The 21699-nt window shown below is 34.8% G+C and overlaps 1 protein-coding gene across 1 annotated transcript in view; it reads right to left on the bottom strand.

Moving 5' to 3' along the window:
* CNBD1 (cyclic nucleotide binding domain containing 1) overlaps window positions 1-21699 on the bottom strand; it is a 757690-nt gene that overhangs the window by 125662 nt on the left and 610329 nt on the right. The window lies entirely within an intron of this gene.

The following is a 21699-nucleotide window of genomic DNA, read 5'->3' as shown; positions in this document are numbered from 1 at the left end:
ACTGGAAACCATCATTCTCAGCAAACTATCGCAAGAACAAAAAACCAAACACTGCATGTTCTCACTCATAGATGGGAATTGAACAATGAGAACACTTGGACACAGGAAGGGGAACATCACACTCCGGAGACTGTTGTGGGGTGGGGGGATGGGGGAGGGACAGCATTAGGAGATACATCTAATGCTAAATGACGAGTTAATGGGTGCAGCACACCAACATGGCACATGGATACATATGTAACAAACCTGCACATTGTGCACGTGTACCCTAAAACGTAAAGTATAATAATAATAAAAATTAAAAAAAAAACACAATAATGAGAAAAAAAACAACCTGATAAAAAATGGGTTGAATACCTTAACAGGCACTTCAGATATACAGAAGAGACACTAATGGCAAATAAACATATGAAAAGATGCTCTACATTGTATGTCATAAGGGAAATACAAAGTGTTTTTAGGCCTATGCCTAAGTTACAACAGTGACATACCACTACACTTCAATTCAAATGGCTAAATTCAGAATACTGACAATACGAAATGTTTTCAACAGTTTGGAGCAATCAAAACTCTATTTTATGGCTGTTGAGAATGGTATAGCTACTTTGGAAGATCATTTGATTTTTACAGAACTAAACACACTCTTACTGTACAATCCACCAATTGAGTTCCTTGGTATCTACCCAAAGGAGTTGAAAAGTTATGTTCACACAAAAATCTGCACATGGATGTTTATAACAGCTTTATTCGCAATTGACAAAACTTGCAAGAAACCAAGATGTCCTTCGTTAGGTAAACTGATGAATAAACTGGTATACAATAGAATATTATCCAGTGCTTTAAAAAAAAGCAGCTATCAAGCCATGTGAAAGATATGGAGGAAATTTCAATGCATTTTCAATGCATTTTACTAAGTTAAATAAGACAATCTGAAAAGACTACATCATACATCATATATCATACTGTATAATTATACACCATACTATATAATTTTGTCTTTTCCAGAATTTTATATAATTGGAATCATACATTATGATGCTACTGTTACATTGGCCATACTGTGTGATTCCAGTTACATGAAATTCTGGAAAAGACCAAACTATAGGAATCAGTGGTTGCCAGAGGTTAAGGAGAGAGAGTGACTTTTAGTGCAGTCAGATACTCTGTATGATACTACAGTGGTGAATACATGTTATTATACATTTGTCCAAACCCATGGAATGTGCAACACTAAGAGTGAAGTCTAATATAAACTGTGGACTTCGGGTGATAATGATGTGCCAATGTATGTTCATCCATTGTAACAAATACGCCATTCTAGTGGGGAATATTGATAATGGGGGGAGGCTATGCATGTGTGGTCACAGGGGCATATCGGAAATCTCCGTATCTTCTAATTTTGCTATGAACCTAAAACTCTGAAAAATAATAAAGTCCTTAAAATTAAATAATGATATCTAGAAACTTTCTTGAATTATAAAAATAACTTGGTTTTATCTTATATAATAATCAGTTTGATATTATGCAGGACACATGGAAATCTTACCTATGTTCATAATCTGACATAATTTCAAAACAAAATCCTCACATGGTAGGATATCTTCAAAATTTACTACTGTTGTAAAATTAATTTTGAATGTGGAAAACATCTCTAGTGTTTTCCAAGGTATTCCACCTTGGTTGTTGATGCCAAATTAAAATTTATAATTATTTATTTTCTCATGTAATGTCTACAACTACCTTTTAGACTGCGTCAGGTACCACATATGCTTTGTTGGCCTCTGCATACTAACTACCTAACACATAGTTGCTACTAAATCTATATTGAGAGAATAAATAAAAGAAAAAGGTCCATTAGGTAACTAAATACATGTTCGGCCTTGAAAGTCTTTCAGCAAGTCTTAAAAGTCTAAAAGCACCGGGAATTTTTTAAACCTTCTGTTACAAAAGCCATGACTCTTTTTCAAACTAAAAATAGGTGTCACAATAACTGGAAGTTATGATTAAATTGGTTTGATTCATAACCTGAATTTACATGGTTTGTTCAGATACCATCAAAATGTAATCAAACATCATGTGCTTGGATTAGAAGTGCAATTTTAATAACAAAGAAGGATGGCAAGAAATAAATATATTTATTGAAAGAAAGCTTAATTAGAAATATCTTCCACTCAAAGCCATTTGGTGAGTCTAAAATCAGTGATGGTTTGTGCTAATTTTTATATAGTTAAGAGGTGTTTTTGATGTAAACATTCTATGAAGAATTAGATATCTAAAGACTGGAATTTTAAACTTTCACTCTTAATGAAAGAAGTTTAAAATCATAATATTTATGAAAACTTTCTTAGCAAAAATATAAGGCAGGTAATCATTTAAAGTGTTATGATTTGCAGTGATAATGAGTGAGAAGACAGAGGTAAGAACTGAGTGTTTATTGTTGTAGGAATATGTATCATAGTGCTGTGAAAAAATATACAAAAAACTGCTATTCCTATTCAAAATATTTAAGCTGAATGAAAGACAATTTCATCAGTAAGAAAAGTAAAGCAAAGCTCATTTTTAGAGTAATTGACCTCATAGTATTTAACAGGATGAATAAGTTTACTCAGAAATCAGAGTCAGATCTTGATTTAGGAGCAATTTTAGGATATGTATTTTTTGTCACCTAGTAGCAATACAGTACGGCTAGTATCAGAAGTCTGTATTGTGTAAGTTCTGGGTAGCGAAATGTTCTTTCAGCTGAAAACAAAGAAAACAACAACAACAAAAAAAATACTTGAAATCCTGAATTTTACATTGCTGAACATCAGTACTGGAAACTGGCATGAATGATACAACAGTTACAAAATCCCTTGATTTAAGGTTTATCGTGAGCTGGTCACTGCACATGTAGAGAAAAAACATTTCTGGTTATAGTCCTTGAAAGGTCATATGCTAGGAGATAAAAAAAGATGCAGAAATAGTGAAAACATGTTGATGGAATATAATAGACATGATCAAGATACAATAGGAATAAAGCAAGAGAAAGTATTCATTTTTGCTTGGTTTAGCCAGAGAGGAATTAAATAAAGAGATAACACTTGAGATAAGTTTTATAGTACCTTGCCTCAGAAAAAAAAACTGAATTCAAGGTGAAATACAGAGTTCTTTTATGTATGTATGTAGGTGTAAATGAGCATAAGGTATTAAAAAACCATAAGTTTTTCTTGATTGTAGTCTAAGGTGTAGTTAGTGCAGGGAGAAAAAGGGAGTTATGGGAAAGATAAAAATTGAGGTTACATTGAAAAGAACATGTAAACCCAAAAGTGAATTATGACTTTATCTTATGTGGTAAATAACTGGAAGGTTATTTACATCATAAAATCAGACTTGGGTCCAAAAAACAGACAACTGAAAGACCTAAAACAAAACTCAAGGCTGGATTACAAGAGACAGAAAATGAAGGTAAGAATCTTATGAACAATGACTAGAGACACTGAAGAGAAATGAGCTAATGCTATAGCAATGGGGATAAAGGAGAAAGAAGAATTCTGCAGAAACTACTGAATCCTACAAAATTCAGAGGCACAAACAGAAGCATTCAAATTTCTAAACTGATATAACTTGACTTCTTAAATGAATTTTCTTTTTTTAAAAAAAGGGCTAAAATTCACTGGAAAATATCAAGTAACAGGCAATATCTAAGTTTTAAATAATACAATTTTTACCTGATTAGAATGCTTTGGTGAAATTTGTTTTTGTGAATCAATATTGTTTAATGGTAATATTTTAGACAATAAAATACTGGTGCTAATCCAACACATCTGTATTTGGAAAACAAGCTGTATTAGTCCATTCTCACTCTGCAATAAAGATAATGCTCAAGACTGAGTAATTTATAAACAAAGAAGGTTTAATTGACTCACAGTCCCACATGCTGGGGAGGCCTCAGGAAACTTACAATCAGGGCAGAAGGGGGAAGCAGGCACACCCTACATGGCAGTGTTACAGGTAGTTAGGTATGAAAGGGACAGGAGAGGGCTTTCCTAACCACTCACTAGAAATGTCAGGTGATGGTTTGGCAATTATCGCATTGCCTCTCTAAAAGTGAAAAATTGGCAGGCAGTGCCAGGGAGAGGCCATTTCCTGATGATCCACACATGTTAACATTAAGGTGCTAATTGAAGGCAGGCCCCAGGGAGAAGCAACTTCCTGTGCATGAACATTAAGAGACAAAAATGGCAAAGTATGATCTTCTGGGTACACTCCACCAGAAAAGGAAGAAAGCCTCAGATAGGCATGCATATAAGTCCCTAAACACACGGCCTGTGCTCAATTCCCAAGGGTAAAGAGGGCACCAGGCATGCAGAAGGCACACCCTAAAGGAAGAATCATGGGAATGAGGCAAGCCTATAAAGTCCCAGGTTCAAAGTTAAAGGCCCTGCTTTTTCTTTCTTTGACCTTCAGGTGCCCACTTGGATCTCTTCCAAAGGTTCATTCCTTTCTTTCCTGTTATAAAGGCTTTTAAATAAACTTCCACTCCTGTTCTGAAATTTGCCTCGGTCTCTTTTTCTGCTTTATGCCCCTTGGTTGAATTCTTTCTTCTGAGAAGGCAAGAACTAAAGTTGCTGCAGACATGTATGACTTTTCCACCTGTAACTTGAGGTAACTTGAATCTCTTCCACGAATAACAGCAGCAGGCCAGACAGAGAATGTGTGAGAGTGCAGTAAAAACTACCATTTATAAAACCATAAGATCTCCTGGGAATTCATTCACTGTCATGAGAACAGCATGGTGGGACCATCCCCATAATCCAGTCACTTCCCTCCCTAGACATGGAGATTACAGGTCCCTCTCTTGACATGTGGACTACATGTGGAGATTGAGATGAGATTTGGGTGGGGACACAGAGCCAAACCATATCATCTGCCCCAACCCCTCCCAAATCTCATGTCCTTTATATATTTTATAACCAATTTATAACCATTTTATAACCAATTATGGCTTCCCAACAATCCCCCAAAGTCTTAACTCATTCCAGAATTAACTTAAAAGTCCAAGTCCAACGTCTCACCTGAGATAAGTCAAGCTCCTTCTGCCTATGAGCCTATAAAACCAAAAGCAAGTTAGTTACTTCCAAGATACAATGGGATACAAGCATTGGGTCAATGTTCCCATTTCATGTGGGAGAAATTGGCCAAAATAGAGAGGCTACAGGCCCCATGTAAGTCCGAAATACAGCAGGGTAGTCATTAAATCTTAAAGGTAAAAAATGATCTCTTTTAACTCCAGGTCTTATATCCGGGGCACGCTGACACAGGAGTGGGCTCCAAGGCCTTGGACAGCTCCTTTTCTGGCTGTCATCAAGTGCCTGTGGCTTTTCCAGGTACATGGTGCAAGCCGTTGGTGGACCTACCATTCTGGGGTCTACAGGACTGCAACTCTCTTCTCACAGCTCCATTAGGCTGTGCCCCATTGGGGACTCTGTGTGGGGGCTCCAACCCCACATTTCCCTTCCACATTGCCCTGGCATAGATTCTCCATGAGGGCTCCATCCCTGCAGCAGACTTCTGCCTGGACATCCAGGCATTTCCATACATCCTCTGAAATCTAGGCAGAGGTTCCCAAACTTCAATTCTTGACTTCTGTGCACCTGCAGGCCCAACACCATGTGGAAGCCACCAAGGCTTGGGGCTTGCACCCTCTGAAGCAACAGCCAGAGCTGTACCTTGGCCCCTTTTAATCAAGGCTGGAGCTGAAGCAGCTGGAACACAGAGAACCAAGTCTCAAGGTTGCACAGAGCAGGGATGCCCTGGGCCTGGCACATTAAATCATTTTTCCCTCCTAGGCTCTGGGGCCTGTGATGAGAGGGGCTGCCATGAAAACCTCTGAAATGCCCTGGAGACATTTTTCCATTGTCATGGTGATTAACATTTGGCTCCTCATTACTTACGCAAATTTCTGCAACTGGCTTGAATTTCTCCCCAGAAAATTGGTGTTTCTTTTCTATTGCATCATCAGGCTGCAAATTTTCCAAACTTTTATGTTCTGCCCCCCTTTTAAACATAAGTTGCCATTTCAGACCATCTCTCTCAAGTTCAAAGTTCCACAGACCTCTATGGTAGGGACAAAATGCTGCTAGTCGCTTTGTTAAAGCATCCCAAGAGTCACCATTGCTCCAGTTCCCAAGAAGTTCCTCATCACCATCTGAGACCACCTCAGCCTGGATTTCATTGTCCACATCATTATCAGCATTTTGGTCAAAACCATTCAACAAGTCTCTAGTAAGTTCCAAACTTTCCCACATCTTCCTGTCTTCTTCTAAGCCTGACAAGCTCTTCTAACCTCTGCTTGTTACCCAATTCCAAAGTTGCTTCCACATTTTTTTATATCTTTATAGCAGTACCACACTCTCTGCAATACCAGTTTACTGTATTAATGTGTTCTTACACTGTTATAAAGATACTATCATCGACTGGGTAATTTATAAATAAAGGTGGTTTAATTGACTCACAGTTCCATATGGCTGGGAGGGCTTAGCAAATGTATAATCATGATGGAAGGGGAAGCAGGCATGTATTATATGGTGGCAGGCCAGAGAGAGTGTGTGTGAGAGCGCCAGAAAAACTAATTATAAAACCATCAGATCTTGTGAGAATTCACTCACTATCATGAGAACAGCATGGGGGAAACAACTTCCATGATCCAATCATTTCCCTCCCTTGACATGTGGGGATGACAATTCCAGATGAGATCTGCTTTGGGGCACAGAGCCAAACCATATCACAAGCCCTCTCTTCCATCAGCTATTTTGTGGCTAGAATTCAAATTTTCCAAAGCAGAGTTATGTTTTCAAGTCAGAATTAAATATTTTTTCTAGAATTACCCTTACTCTATTTGAGTTAAACAAAATTTTTATCAAAGTGTAACACATAAACAAAAAAGTATAAAATAATATAAGAACCTTTTTTTTTCAAAATAACAGTTTTTAAATGAATTTTGACTTACTGAAGTTAAGAAGTAATTTATTTAAAAATGTCTTCCCCATGCACAACATACAACTAGTGGGTGGTTTATTCAGGAAAAGTAAGTAAGAAAACTTCCATTGGATTTCTGTGTATTGTAAAGCAAAGTTACTGGTAGAATTTCTCAATTTATCCATTTTTTACATGTACATATTGGCCAGAATGCCTTGAAAAGGCTCAATAAAGGCTATTAAAGAGATAAAGTTATGTTATGTCCTATTCATATCTTTGAAAGCTCAGGGACAAACAACAATAATAGTGTATGGGGAGTTATAAAAACAAACCTGCAGCTAAAAGTATCCCTTAAACATCTATGTATTCAGTTACTAAAGTATGATAGAATGAATAAGAGAAGTATTTTAAAGCATTGAAAACATAGAAAGACGATAGATAAAAAACTTGTAATATGAGTGGTAAATGAATTACTTACAACTCAAGACAAATTGCAATTAATGTGACTAGCAAAGAGAAGCATGTTGCCTATTAACAATAGTTAACTATTTGAAATTAATTTACATGAATAATAAATAAATTGGTAATTAAATGGGAGAGATGGGCACCATAATTTTAATTAGGCAAATTAAAAATAGCTTGTATTTATATTATAGTGCTTTACAAGCAAAGAGTTCAATGGTTGATTTTGAATCACTTCAGAAACAAACATTGACCATGATATTGAAAATTAGTTTCAAGGACTGCAACAAATGTGAAATAGAAATTGGGAATTTTAACTGCTTACATGGTGATATCTAACTTTAATTCTTTTAGAATTAAATTCTAAAGATTTCTTTAGAATTCTTTAAATTCTAAAGATTTCCTTAGAATTCTTTTAGAATTAAAGTTAGGTATCACCATTTAAACGATTAAAATAGAAAAGAAAATTGCAGGCCAATTTTCACAAATCCAAATGCAAAATTCAGTGATACAGAATAAGGACAACCAATCTGAGTTTAAATCAAGAAGGCAATGTGAAACTGGTTCTAGAATGCTACTGGCTGTCATAGAAAGGGATCTTGTAACCTCAGGCCATCACGTGTCAATCATGTGCTAGGTTCTGTCACAACCATTAAGTCATGAGGTTAGGCAAGCCCTGCAGCAACATATTTAAAATGGAATTGGTACATATATTACTTGACATTAGCACGGTCACAGCACAAGTAAATTACATGAAGAGGTGGCCTGGATTTCCATGTCATCTACTACTATCATACCAGCATCTTTCACTCAGCTTATACCTATGGTTGCACGGGGGATTTTTTATGATCGGCCAACAGAAAATACAAATACAAATCTTGGTTCACAAAGGTTCAATATGGTATATACGTTCAGGCCAAATACCAACTGCTCTTCCACTAGAGGAGCTTAAAGATAGTGGGTAAGGGAAATCTTCTCAATGGGCAGAGCTTCAGAAAGCACATGTCATCAGTTACTTGGTATGAAAGAGAATTGGCTTGAAATAAGAATATATAATTTCATGAGCAAAGGACAAATGGCTTGACTGGTTGTTCACTGGCCTGGAAAGAAACGTTGTAAGATTAGAGTCAAAGACCAGGGTAGGAGTGTCTGGATAAATATATGGGTTTGGTTATGAAGTGTGAGATTACTCCATGGAGAGGCACTGAACAACCAAGTAGATAGAATGCCTTTGCTAGTTGACATGAACTAGCTTCAGTGTGGCAAACAGTCTGATTAAGACAGTAGCTAAAGTGGCAAGAATGGAAGTTATTTTGGGGGACATCTTTAAAAGTTCCTGTGTCCCAAGGATCCCAAGGCTTGAAGTCCAACTGCCAGTAAAAAAAAAAATATAAATATATATAAATATATATTTATATATATATATATTTTTTAATTTATATATAAATTTAATAGTATATATTATATATATTTTAATTTATATATAAATTTAATATTTAATATATATTATATATAAATATATATTTTACTACCTGTAAAATATATATATATTATTTTTATATATATAATTATATATTATATATAATTATATATATTCTATATATTATTTTTATATATATAATTATATATTATATATAATTATATATATAATTATATATATTATATATATTTTTTACTGGTAGTTGGACTTTAAGCCTTGGGAGACTTGGGATGCAGGAACTTATAAAGTTGTCCCCCAAAATAACTTCCATCCTTGCCACTTTAGCTACTATCTTTATATATAGATATATATATATATGTGTGTGTATATATATATAGGTGTGTGTATATATATATATACACACACACACATATGTATAGATATACATACATACCGAGTCCCTAATTTGGCCCTATGCCTGTAAGACAGTATTTCGTTCATTACACTGGGTTCCTTTCTCCCTGAAAGAGGCAGAAATTCATCTTGACTGGAATGACACATATTTTTCAAATAACTTTCTGCCTTTCCTGACTGCAATATCTCAGCTTACTTGATCTGCTGACAAAGTGTGTCATCCAATATCAGAAGAGACCAAGAGCCTCACTTTAAAACAACAGAGATGCTACTGTGGACATATGGCCAAAGAACCTCTAGTTCCATTACAACCCTTCAGTTCCATTACAACCCTTCAGTTCAGAAACTGCCTGCCTGATAGATAAATGGAACAGCCATTTGCAGGCTCAGCTTGTACTTCAGCTTGGAGATGGCATCCTATATGGATGGGACACCATTCTCTAGGAAACAATGTGAATTGTAAATTGATAGATATTATTTTCTGTGGTGTTCCTGTGGGTGGAATACATAGTGCTGGCAACTAAGGGTTAGAATTAGGAACGGCACCATTTAATGACTCACAGTGACCCAACTGGGGAACTTGGGCTTCCTTTCTACATCTTCCTTTCCTGCACCTCAGAGCTGTTTTAGTGTAGAGTTCCTGATCCTCAGAAGCAGAACACTTCCATTAGGGAGCACAGCAAGAATCCTTCCAAACTTTAAGCTATGGCTGCTACTGCTCTCTTCAGTGTCCTTGTGTTAAGAGACCAGAAGGAAAGAAATGGAGACACAATCTTGATGAGGAAATTAACTATGATTATCAAATCAATTACATGATCCTGTTATATGCATGTAATATTTGGGCAGGCAATATATTTGGCTCCCACTGTCCAATTCTACTTCTTTACTCCCATGTAGTTTAATACCTAAGCATACTTCCCATTAAACTTCCTGTATGCAAATTTTTACCTAAGTCTGTTTTCTGGAAAATCTGTCCTAGGCCTAACAGGACTTGGTGTATCGGTAGAGCATGCCATTGTGCGTGTTGAATAAAAAGTGAATATGTGAGTAAATTAATTAGCTAACATTAGAATTTATTTAAGTTCTTTATATATTAATTATTTGATACCACAACAATCCTATCAAGCCAATTATATTGTTTTCTCTATTTTATAATAGAAGAAATGAAGGATTAGAGAAATTAAATAACTTGCTCAGTACTGTACATAAGTTACAGAAGGCATTTTTCCTCAGCTATGCATTGTTTTCCCACCCATTTTAATGGCTATGAGGGATTTAAAGCCTTTCAATTGTTTCTATTCATCTCCTTCATAAAATTAAAATGGAGAAAATTAAACAAAAAATTAATTAATCCAAGGTCTTCTTTAATGATAAAAAAGTATTACGTCAAAGCTTACTTCTGCTCATTTTCCCTCTTCCTCACTTCAGCTTCTTCATACCACCCCTGCCTCTCCTTTGGACTTTGTCTTTGAGATCTTGTCAGCAATGGCCTTTCCCTTACTTAATATGTAGGCCATTCTAATAAGAAAATACCTAAGATGCCTCAGAGCAAACATTGCTCTTATGCTATCTATAAAAGGCAAAGGAGCAGACCTAAGATTCAATACAAGCACCATTTTCCTGTAGTTTCTCTGCTCACTGGATATTCCCAGGACTACGTGTTATAGATTAAAATCAGGCAGCTAATAATATTAGGTGATGCCTGTTACGTAGTCAGGAAAGATGACTTTACTTTCTACTCCTTGTGTATTAGTCAGGATTCTTGAGAGAAACAGAACCAACGGGGTGTGTGTGTGTGTGTGTGTGTGTGTGTGTGTAGAGTTTTTATAAGGCATTTGCTCAAGCAATTTTATTGGTTGAGAAGTCCCACAGTTTGCTATCTGCAAACTGGAGACTTCAGAAAGCTTATAGTGTGGTTTGAAGGCCTAAGAGCTGGAAAACTGATGATGTAGATTCCAGTCTGAGTCTGAATGCTTGAGAACCAAGAACACCAAGGGCAGAAGAAGATTGATGTCTTGCATCAGGCAGTCAGGTGGAGTAACAGCAAATCCTTCCTTCTTCCACCTTTCTGTTCTACTCAGGTTCTCAACGAATTTGAATAATGCCTACGCACATTGACAAGGGCAATCCTCTTTACTCAGTCCTTCAGTTCAAGTGTGAATCCCTTCTGGAAACACTCTCACAGACAGATCTAGAAATAATGTTTAAGTAGATAACTGGGTACCCTATGATCCAGTCAAGTTGACACATAAAATTAACCATCATACCTTATTTGTTAGTCATCAGAAGAGCATCTGCATGACATGCTCAAATCACCTAGTGCATGAATGGTAGGCCGAATTCTGCTCCTAGTAATGCTGCTGAAATGTAGAATTCATAAAAATACTTTCTGAATCAACTATGAAGAGAACTGAAATCCAGTTGTTCTTCAACCAAAAGACACATGATGTCTCACTTTCAATTGATTGACCACAACAGGGATAATGAGACAAATACAGACCTTAGTATTCAAAAGTAACAAAAAATAGATATTCAGAAAAATAGACAGGAATAACTAGTATACTATGATTTTAGCTAGTACTCTGTATATCTGATATAGTGATATTCTATTTTGATCACCCTAATAAGTCTCTTGTTTTCAAAGTTGGCTCTGTGGGATTGTTTCATTTATTTTAAAAAATCCAAAAGAAGGAAACACATCAACCTGAAGATTTTAAGAACATAGGGGAGAGACTTAAAAACAGAGACCTACAAATACCAGAGGGCTGGGAAAGCCTTTCATCCTCAAACAGTAAATACTTTGAGTTGCCTTTGGTGGTTTCCTTTTTCCATTGAGACATAATATTAATAGAATCTCATATCTTGTTAACCATGCATCGTTCATCAAATGCTTTTAAAGCACCTACCAATATAAATTCATATTGACTAATCTATAGTTATTCAAATCTATATTTTATCCTTTCAATTTATATTTTTCATATTTATGTTTGGGTTTTCCCCTCCAAACTTTATTGGCTTCCTTCTCTAATTCTACACATTCAGCCTTGTATCTTTTGCCATTCTCAAATATATTATTTATTGATGGATATGTTTTTGACACATTTACCAGATAATCCTATTATTTTTTTATTTGCATACTTCCACTTATCAATATTTTGTTATATCCAAAATTATGTGATCTGATCAAGCTACTTTTAATATACTTATATAAGCCATATTGAATGAATGCTGTGTTCTCAATCAATCTTCACAACAATCCTGGCAGTGTATGTTATATCAACTTTAGGTTCAAGATTTTAGCTCTTTTTATTAAACATGAAATAATTATTTGAACATTTGTTTAATGTTTGGTGCAAGAATGTGCGTTAAGCTAATTTACATTAATCACAGATCACTAAAAACTTGTAGTGGTATATCAGCAAAAACAGTACTACTCTGTGATGTCAATTTTTAGCATATAGATTTACATAAATGATTTCCTATATCTGTTCCTGGAGAAATAAATGAGATAGCTAGAGAAATGTACAGCTCAATATGGCAGTTCATTTCCTAATAAGATTAAAAATCCACATGGAATAATCTTAATATATTGAAAATCCATTTTTTCAACAGCTGATTTCCCCAAAAAGGACACAAATGATTTATGAGAAAAAGACTCTTTGCTTATGTAGATTGTGGTGTATACATGACATATATATATATATAGAAGGAAAGAAACAAGCTTTTGAAAAATGTGAGTAGAGAATTTAGCTCCCATGTTCTTTTTGATATGAAATATATTTTAGAACCAAAACATTTTGTAGCTAATAAATTCCAGTGTGAAAATGTATGAGGATGCCTGAAACTGGTAATGCTTTTTTAACCTCTCTATGGCTTTGGGGAAAATTGATGAACAGAATGCACGAAAAGTACAATCTGCATTTTGAAATATCTAAAAATTACAAGTTAATCATTTATCACCGTTATTCTTTCACCTATAATGGCCCCAAAGCCTCAAAATGTCTCTTTCAGTGAAGCAGTTCAGAACTGTAAATAAAATATCTGAAATAATAGATATTCCTCCTGTCTTCTGGGGAATTTCAGTGGTGGTAACAGAATACTTTCTATAACAAAGCCACCTATCAATTTAGTTTTGTTACACTATATCCCCGTGGTGCATCTTTTGTAGTAAGCTTTACAGTAAATATTTTCAAAACCAGAATTTAAAAAATTCTATTACAATTGTGTTTTTCAATCTTGATTGTGCATCAGGATCACCTAAAGGGCTCTCTAAAATGTATATATTTTGGAGCCCCACTCCCAGTTCACTGATTTAGTAGGTCTGAGGTGCTACCTCAGAATTTGTATTTTAGCAAGTTCCATATTATATTGGTGTTTATAGTGCTACACTTTGAGAACCACTGTCTAACAGAAATAGCATTCACATATGAAAAAAAAATCAGGAATCAGGCTTTATGTGTGTGTGTGTGTGTTAGCACTTCCAGCACCTGGATGAGCCAAAGTCTAAACGAAAAAATAATGAAAATCCTTACCACCAATAAGCTTATCTTCACCACATCCTAACATCTGGTCAGCAGAAATACATGCCTTTGGTATTTGCTTTCCTTCTAGTCATAAGAATAGATGCAGCATATAAAAGGACTATTAAATATCTAGGAACAAATTAAAGCCTTTATCTCTTATCAGGTAAAATTATGTAAAACAATATATATATTTTCACTGATATAATTATTAAGATGACTGTGGGAAATACACATAGTATATAACATAAATTTTAAAAATGATGACACGGACGGGGAGGAGGCACTGAAGTGTTTTGCAGAACAAGCTGTCTAGAAATGAAATAACTTGGCAGATTATTCAGTTATCCATTTTGTAGGGTAACAAAACCAGTAAATTCCTCGGGAACAAAACTTAGTTTCACGTAGCTCTAGAAATAGTAAATAAACTGTAGGAAAAAACCCATATTTAAATTATACTAAGCCTGTATAAATTAGAGTGTTGGCAAGTATATAGTAAAATTAGCCATCCACTCTCTAATATTTAAAAGTGTGATACAGTTTGAGGTCTCTGAGTTATTAGGGTTGTATATGGAAACTGCTCAAATTTCCTCAATTTCTTAAAGTATGTATGGTGTATGCCTTCCCCAACGGCTCTACAACTATGTTAATTCTTAGTGGATTTTTCCTCAAAAAAATTATTGACATCATAATTCCATAAAAATTAATTTAAAAAGCTACATTGTGCACAAGAGTACACTAATTAGTTGTTTTCTAAAACTAACATATACTTTGCACAAACACTATATCTAATTATTTAGAAGCATTTTAGCTCCTTTAAAATTAACAAAGAAATAATTATGTTCAATTGCGAAGGAACCCTACCTGATAGTATGCTGAAATATGAAAGGTCTAAATCAGAGAAATTAAAAATGCATATTGCTTTGTAAAAATTGGGAAGTTAGTAGGCACAACTTTACAGTATATTGCTGGTTGTCTGAAGAATAGAGATGACCTGGATGAGAATGGAAGATAGATGCCAATGGATTGACCAACCAGTCATTGCATCAGACTGATTTTCTATCAGTTTTTCCTACCCTTTTCTATTTTAATTATGGAGAAAAACCAAGGAATAGGACCTAGATTGGAGGCTATGTGTAAAGACACACACACACACACACACACACACACACACTCTTTCTCTCTCCCTCTCTCTCTCTCTCTCTCTCTCTCTGTCCTGGGTCATTCCATGAGTAACACTCATAAGGAAGTCTGTTTAGCTGTTTCATTTTGTGCCTAATTATTACAGACAGGAAGCAGAGAAATAAGCTGGAATTCACAACTTTTATACAATGCAACATCAAGTTCAGTCTTCAAAAGTCAAAGAAGTCTAAATTCATCTGCAATCAAAGCCCTTGGAGCTGTTGGAGGTTGTTTTAAGGCTTGTTCCCTGAGTAAGAACTCTAGAATCTTGACTTTGAATAAAAGAGGGCAGTTGTGTTGTAACATGGCTCAGTGTATAACAGAGGATAAAATTGAAATATTACATAAGGCTTTCGACCAAGAAAAGCATTTCATTCTGTTGGCTTATATAGCCAAGAGAAAGCAGATTTGTTTTGAGAGAGCACTAGAAAGCAAATCCCGGCTGTTTTCAGCATATGTTTTAAGTTTAATAAAAAAAAAAGATTGCTCCACATTGTTATTTCTTTGTCTGGTAACCATTACAAACTAGTTATGTAAGTTTAAAAACCTATAATTTTCCAATCAATTATTTTAGTTTGCCTAAAAATGCCCTTTATTTCTGAAGTTAGAAGTAATTAATTAATACTTTTGGTGCAAAATTGAGATCACTTGACCAATTTTTCTAACCGAATACTGTTTCAATTAGAAAGACATAATGAAAGAAATTAAACAAATATATAAAAGTTCAGTGAATGAATATTAGGAATGAGCTAAACTAGCCACGGTGTGTCCCAAGGAATCTGCTTTTGTTAATATTAGTGAATAGGGAAGTTTTGCAACAGATGATGTTAACCACAGCTCCACAGAGTCCTCAATTTTGCTAAGAAATTAAAAACATCTAAAAATGAGGTGCCCTGTGCAATATTTGTTTTCCAAATTTATTTGAGAATAAAATGTATGTTTTTGGCTGAGAATATTTAGGAAAAAATGGATCAACTAAATTAGTGTGATTCCATTATATCATAAGAACCTGAGAAAAAAAGGAGATTCTATAAATATAATTATATAAAATAATTGATTTTATTATAATTATAATTTAATTGCAAATTTTATAATTACATATATATTCTATTTATTCAATCCAAACTGTAAGATGAGGGAAGGACAGGAACACAAAGTGAATACCTTTTTCCATATGGACTTATGTTTTATCAGGGGCTGGTCACATCTCCTTATCCAGGGGACAATACCTGGTAGGCCTAACAGGAGGAAAAATCTGTTAAAGGAATTTAGCTTTTGAAGACAGAGTTGATCTGCTGAGAATGGCAGAAAGGGCACATAGTATGTTTTTGGCCACTGAATTTATGAACTCTGGGAGTTTTTCTACCCAAGGATTTACTGCTATGTGAGAAAATAAAAATCATTATTATTAAACATTTTAGTAGGAATTTTTTCTCACTTGCAGGTCAAAACGTACTAGTAAAATACTTAATTGTATTTGCCTATTCAGATTATTATATTAAAATCCACAATCTCAAGGGAGAATATTTTCAGTCAGTTCAGTGATTATTAAAAGTAAAAAAAAAAAAAACAATTGATTTAAAACTGGCATTCATTCCTGAAAATAAACTTTATAAACTGCTGAAATGTATGGCCTACATACTCTATATTGAGAGGGTAGATGTGAATTTAGATGGGGTTCTTACTCCAGAGTCATATCAAACCCAGGGTCATTATTTTCTGTGACAGTGAATTTTACCTTTTGCAATTGTTATTTGATTTTTTTTTATTTGCAAAACTGTACCATCTGTGGAAAACATTTGATTCATGTAGGATTAATACAAATTTGGAGTTTCTTGATATTAAAAAGTCCCCAAAGCAGTATTCCAAAATTTTATTCTATGATCAAAAATGAATTCTTGTTATACTTTTAGAATCTAATAAATTGAATTATTTTCATTCAATAAACATGTATTGATCACATCACTCTTCTAGTAGTTAGATATAGACATGTGAATAAAATATAACATATAAATAAAATTTAATCTTTGATTCTTAGGGGTCCTAACTTCTGAATATTAAACTTGGATATTCCATTATCTGTTCATTGTCTATTCTTCTTCAAGCTCTTTTGATTTTTCTTATTCTCATTAGATATACTCTTTGACTGCATGGAAATTCCAGTTCTCATTGTTCTTCATTTTCTTTCAGCTTAGGAGTTCCTTAGGTGGCCCTGCATTCTTTTTTATTCTACTTGTACCTTTTAGGTGAGCCCATAATTATTTCTTCCATTCCAAATCCCCTTAATTCCTATATAATTTTGCTGAATGTGCTCTATAAATTCTGTAGCCTAAATAATCAAATTTTCTTTCCTCTGCTCCTATCCTGGAACTGTTACATTTAAGAGAAAACTAGTGACTTTTAAATAGAAAGTGAGTCCTGTCTCTCAAAAAGCCCTTCTTTCTTTCTTTCACTCTCTAATACTACTGTCTTCCTTTAACCTAAGTAATATTTTCAAGTTTCTCATATCCTCAAAGCAAAGCAGCAGCAGCAGCAGCAACAACAACAACAACAACAACAACAAAATAGCCTTGAATAAAAACCTTTCCCCAAGAGCTGATGCTAAATGTACATATTTTCTAAGTCAAGCTTCCTGAAAGCATAATGCAATTTGTTTTTTTTTTTTACTTTCTCCAGATGCTTTCACTGAAATCATAGCAATTTATCTTCTTCCCGTTACGAGAATTAAATATATATATAAAATATATAGAAATATATATGTATACTATAGATGTAAATATTAAAGTATAATTTATATTTAATATATGAAATATAAATGCTTATGTATATATGTACATACAACATGTAAATTTTATATATATATATATATATGCTCCTTGTAGCAGTTTTTTCTAATGGTGAGAAGCAGAGTATAACTTTGGGTGATGACTGATCTTAATTTGAAAAATACATCATTGAACTTTTTTGTATATGTGAAGGTCAAGTCGATAATTCTAGTCTGACATGGTGAGGCATCAAGTAACCATAACAATAAATGGGTATTTCTCCTGGGTGTGTCACTGTTAAGGTGATAACTGATTCCTAGCTTTACCTGGTATTTGGCAACCTGGTCTCAGGGAAGGGGGAAGGTGAGGGAGAGGTTCTGAACTGAGAGGGAGCAGGGCTCAGTATCTTGTCACCATTGAAGGCAAAGATTGATAGATAGCTGGGAACCCTGTTGAACTAGACTTGCCCTATAGATTTTAAGAGAAGTGATGTCTGAGATATAATTGTCTTGTGTTATAATTCCCCTTTCCAACTTCTCTCCAAGCTTCAGTTATCAATCTATTAAGGCTTGAATTGGAGTATCTAACAGTGCCTGGCCCAACCCCCATCTGTTCTCTACACATAGAGGCAGCTGCGGCGTTTCAAGGCAAAGTAGAAAATCTCAGAGTAGGATTCTGAGCTTGGATGAAAAATAACTGGAAGATTTAAAGTACTTATTAGAGAAATTTAAAAATATTAAGCAAGGGAGTTGCAGATTTAGTCATTACTAATGTGGAGATTTGAACTTTCTACTTTAGAAAAAGTATTGAATCAAGAAGGTTATAAAACTGCTTTTTAAAACTAATTTAAAAATTAATCTTAGATAGGATCTTATTTTTTTAGCCTTTAGTGCTCTTTATTGCTTTCTTAAAACTTTCTCTTTGAATTACACTAGCTAATGTTGAGTTTTGATTACCGGCAAAAGCAAATCCTGACTGAAAAAGAAATTGATTTCTAGAATTAAACATTTCAAGTGAGAGGCTCAAGATTATGGAAATGATTAAGTCAGAATGAGTGGAAAGGAGTGAATACCCTCTATCCCTTGTAACATGGGTAGTAGTCTTATTCTTGGCCTTTGGATTCAGAAAATCTGGGCTTAACTCTGTTTTAACTGAAAATACAGTAACAAATCATCCCAGGTTGCCCAGGAAGGTCTCAGTTTTAGCACTGAAAGTCTCCTGTACCGGGAAACTCCTCAGTCCCGCACAAACCAAGATGGTTGGTCATGCTAGTCTTGGATAAGCCTAAGTTCCCTTCCTTGTAAATTGGCATAGTAATAGTTCCTATGTCCCATAGATACAAGAGAAACTAAATTACTTGAAACAATATTATGTATACTTGATATATACAGCTGAGTGCTTTAAATATATGTACATATGTATATAAATATATACTTCAGTATCAAGTCTGGCAGTCTAAATGTTAGCTAAGTAATTGTTATAAACATTTATTCTTATTTTCTTGGGTGGAACATAGTATTTCATGTTGTGCACGTAAAACAGTTGGTAAACTGGGCATTTTTGATATACATCATGCACACTGAGATTGAAGCTATATGCCAAATGGCTCCTTTGTGTGACTTTTAATGGAGTTCTAAAAGATAATGATAAATGACAAAAGCTAACCCATCTGAAAGAAGACAGAAAAGAGCAGCTTCAGTGGGCATAGACCTTTGCTGAGAGACCTGTCTATGGCTGGGAATCTGTGACTGTTGAAGGTCGAAAGAAATAATGTTTGCTGAGTTGTGAAAGGTAAGTTTGTTGAACTATGTCACATTAGAAAATGCAATATGGCTGTCTTGGAAAAGTCAGAGGAATTGAGGATGTCTTCTGTTTTTCATAATCCAACTAAGCACCCCAACTTAGCACCCCTTCCCGGTTACAGTCATGGGCAGACTTCCATGAAAAATCAGCTCTATTTTATATTGAAGTATCTAATTTTCCAATACTCCAAGATAAAATAAACTACTTTTAAACTAGAGCATTAAAATAAATAGGACTTCCATCCTCGTTGCTCAATGCCAGAAGAGGAACAGAATCCAAATTTATGTATCAATGTAATTTCTGATTTTAATTATCCAATAAAATTATCCAAATAAAATTAATTCAACAACTTAGTAAGCTTTTAATAGAGTTGCATTTCCAGATAATCGCCATGCTTGTTAAAGAAGAATTTTGTATTGTTCAGCTTCTAAGGCATTCTCACTACCCTGTATACCTGCCTTATTAGGAGAAGAATGAATACCATTTGGCACCTCAATAGTTGATATATAACAGGGAGGCAATGAGGTGCTTCACAAGAAGCAGCAACTGGCAATGACTGGAACCTGCTTCACTTCCAAGGAGTGAAAAAACAAAGTGATGCCTCAAGATCTTTCATGAGGGGGAGTACAATTTTCACCACGGCTAGGTTTGTTTTTAAGGTTTATCATGTACGTATCTGGGGCCTGGTATGTGAAGATTTGAACAGCTGGATATCCTTGGATATCTCTCTGGCATGCCAAATATTTCAAGCATTGCAGTTTCAGGGTAGCAAGACTTTACATGTTGGCTCAGATTCCTAAGGTACATGTTAAGAAAGAAAGAGAAAGAGCAAAAGAAAGAGAGAGCAGCACATGAAAGTCTTATGATCACTTACGACCTACCCTCTGTAATAATGGAGTGTCATGTTTGCTGCATTCTATTAGTCAAAGCAGCTGCAAAGGACCACCTATGCTCAAACGGGAACATAGACTTGACCTTTTGATGGAAGAGTCTCAACTTCACATTATAAGACCACGTGGGATGAAAGTTATGTCGATATGGTTACCTTTAAAAAATACAATCTGCCACAGAAAGCTTTCACAGAATGATTTCAATACAAAGAGAAAAAGAGATGATATAGGGATATGGAGAACCCTATTACATTTGTGTTTTGGATGCTGGTTGCTCGTGAAGCATAGTTGTATTATGGCCATTCTCTCATTGGGTCTTAAACTCACTTCTCTTCCTTTCTTCCTCATCTTTGTGGAATTACCTTTATCAGGACTCTAGTAGTAGACAGCACTAATTGACTTATCATCCTGATACTACTCTCAATTTCCAGGAAGACCATTTGTTACTATTCTTCCTATTCCAAATTTGTAGGAGGTGTCATGTTTTCATAGTCCTTGTTTTGGACACATTTGGTTGGGCCCAGGTAAATCTGATTTAAATTTGACATAGCGATTTTTTTCTGGAATTTTTAACATGGGAACCACAACAACAAAATGAGGCAGTTCTTCTAAGATAGTCTATTTGAATGGCTGATGAAGAAAAATTTTTCAGAAGAAAATTTTGAAATTAGCTTTGAATTCATTGTGTTTAGGCATTTGTGTAATAACTATGAGGAAATATTTATCAGGGAGGGGGCAAACAACAAAAAATATTTATCAGGGAGGAGGGGCAAACAAGAAAAAATGTAAAACAGAAGAGTGGTATTTAATTCATTGGCAGGAGTTAGAGTGATGTCTAATTGAGCAATATCACTTTCAGTAACACAGCTTCTTTTTAATTAGTTTTCCAAGTGCAGATTCTAATCTTTTCAATGTGATGCTCCAGTAAATTCATAGATGGGCATCTTAAGAACAGTTAAAATTCAAAGTACATACAGATAAATAGACAAATAACTTTGTGTTTTGATGAAAATAACTTTTATTGTAACTTAGGTCTACTTTTCCTGAGAGAGCATTTCAGCTCGACCTAATGGGTGGCTCGAATTTGTTGAACACGATGCTGCTTCTTACTGTTTGGAAACATAGACTGCATATGCTGTTTCCCATGTAACACATCTTATGCAGTACATTTATCTACAGCCCTTCATTGGCAGGAACTTTTAGAAGCTCCTGAATGTCACTTAATTCCTGAGAACAATGACCTCTTGTAGCTGTCTGAGGAGAGGGCAAGGAAATAGAAGTTCATG

Source organism: Symphalangus syndactylus, chromosome 7 (assembly GCF_028878055.3).
Source record: "Symphalangus syndactylus isolate Jambi chromosome 7, NHGRI_mSymSyn1-v2.1_pri, whole genome shotgun sequence".
In the NCBI taxonomy this organism is placed as follows: domain Eukaryota; kingdom Metazoa; phylum Chordata; class Mammalia; order Primates; family Hylobatidae; genus Symphalangus; species Symphalangus syndactylus.
The sequence above is the reverse complement of the archived record's forward strand: the minus strand, read 5'-3'. Positions and strand labels throughout refer to the sequence as shown.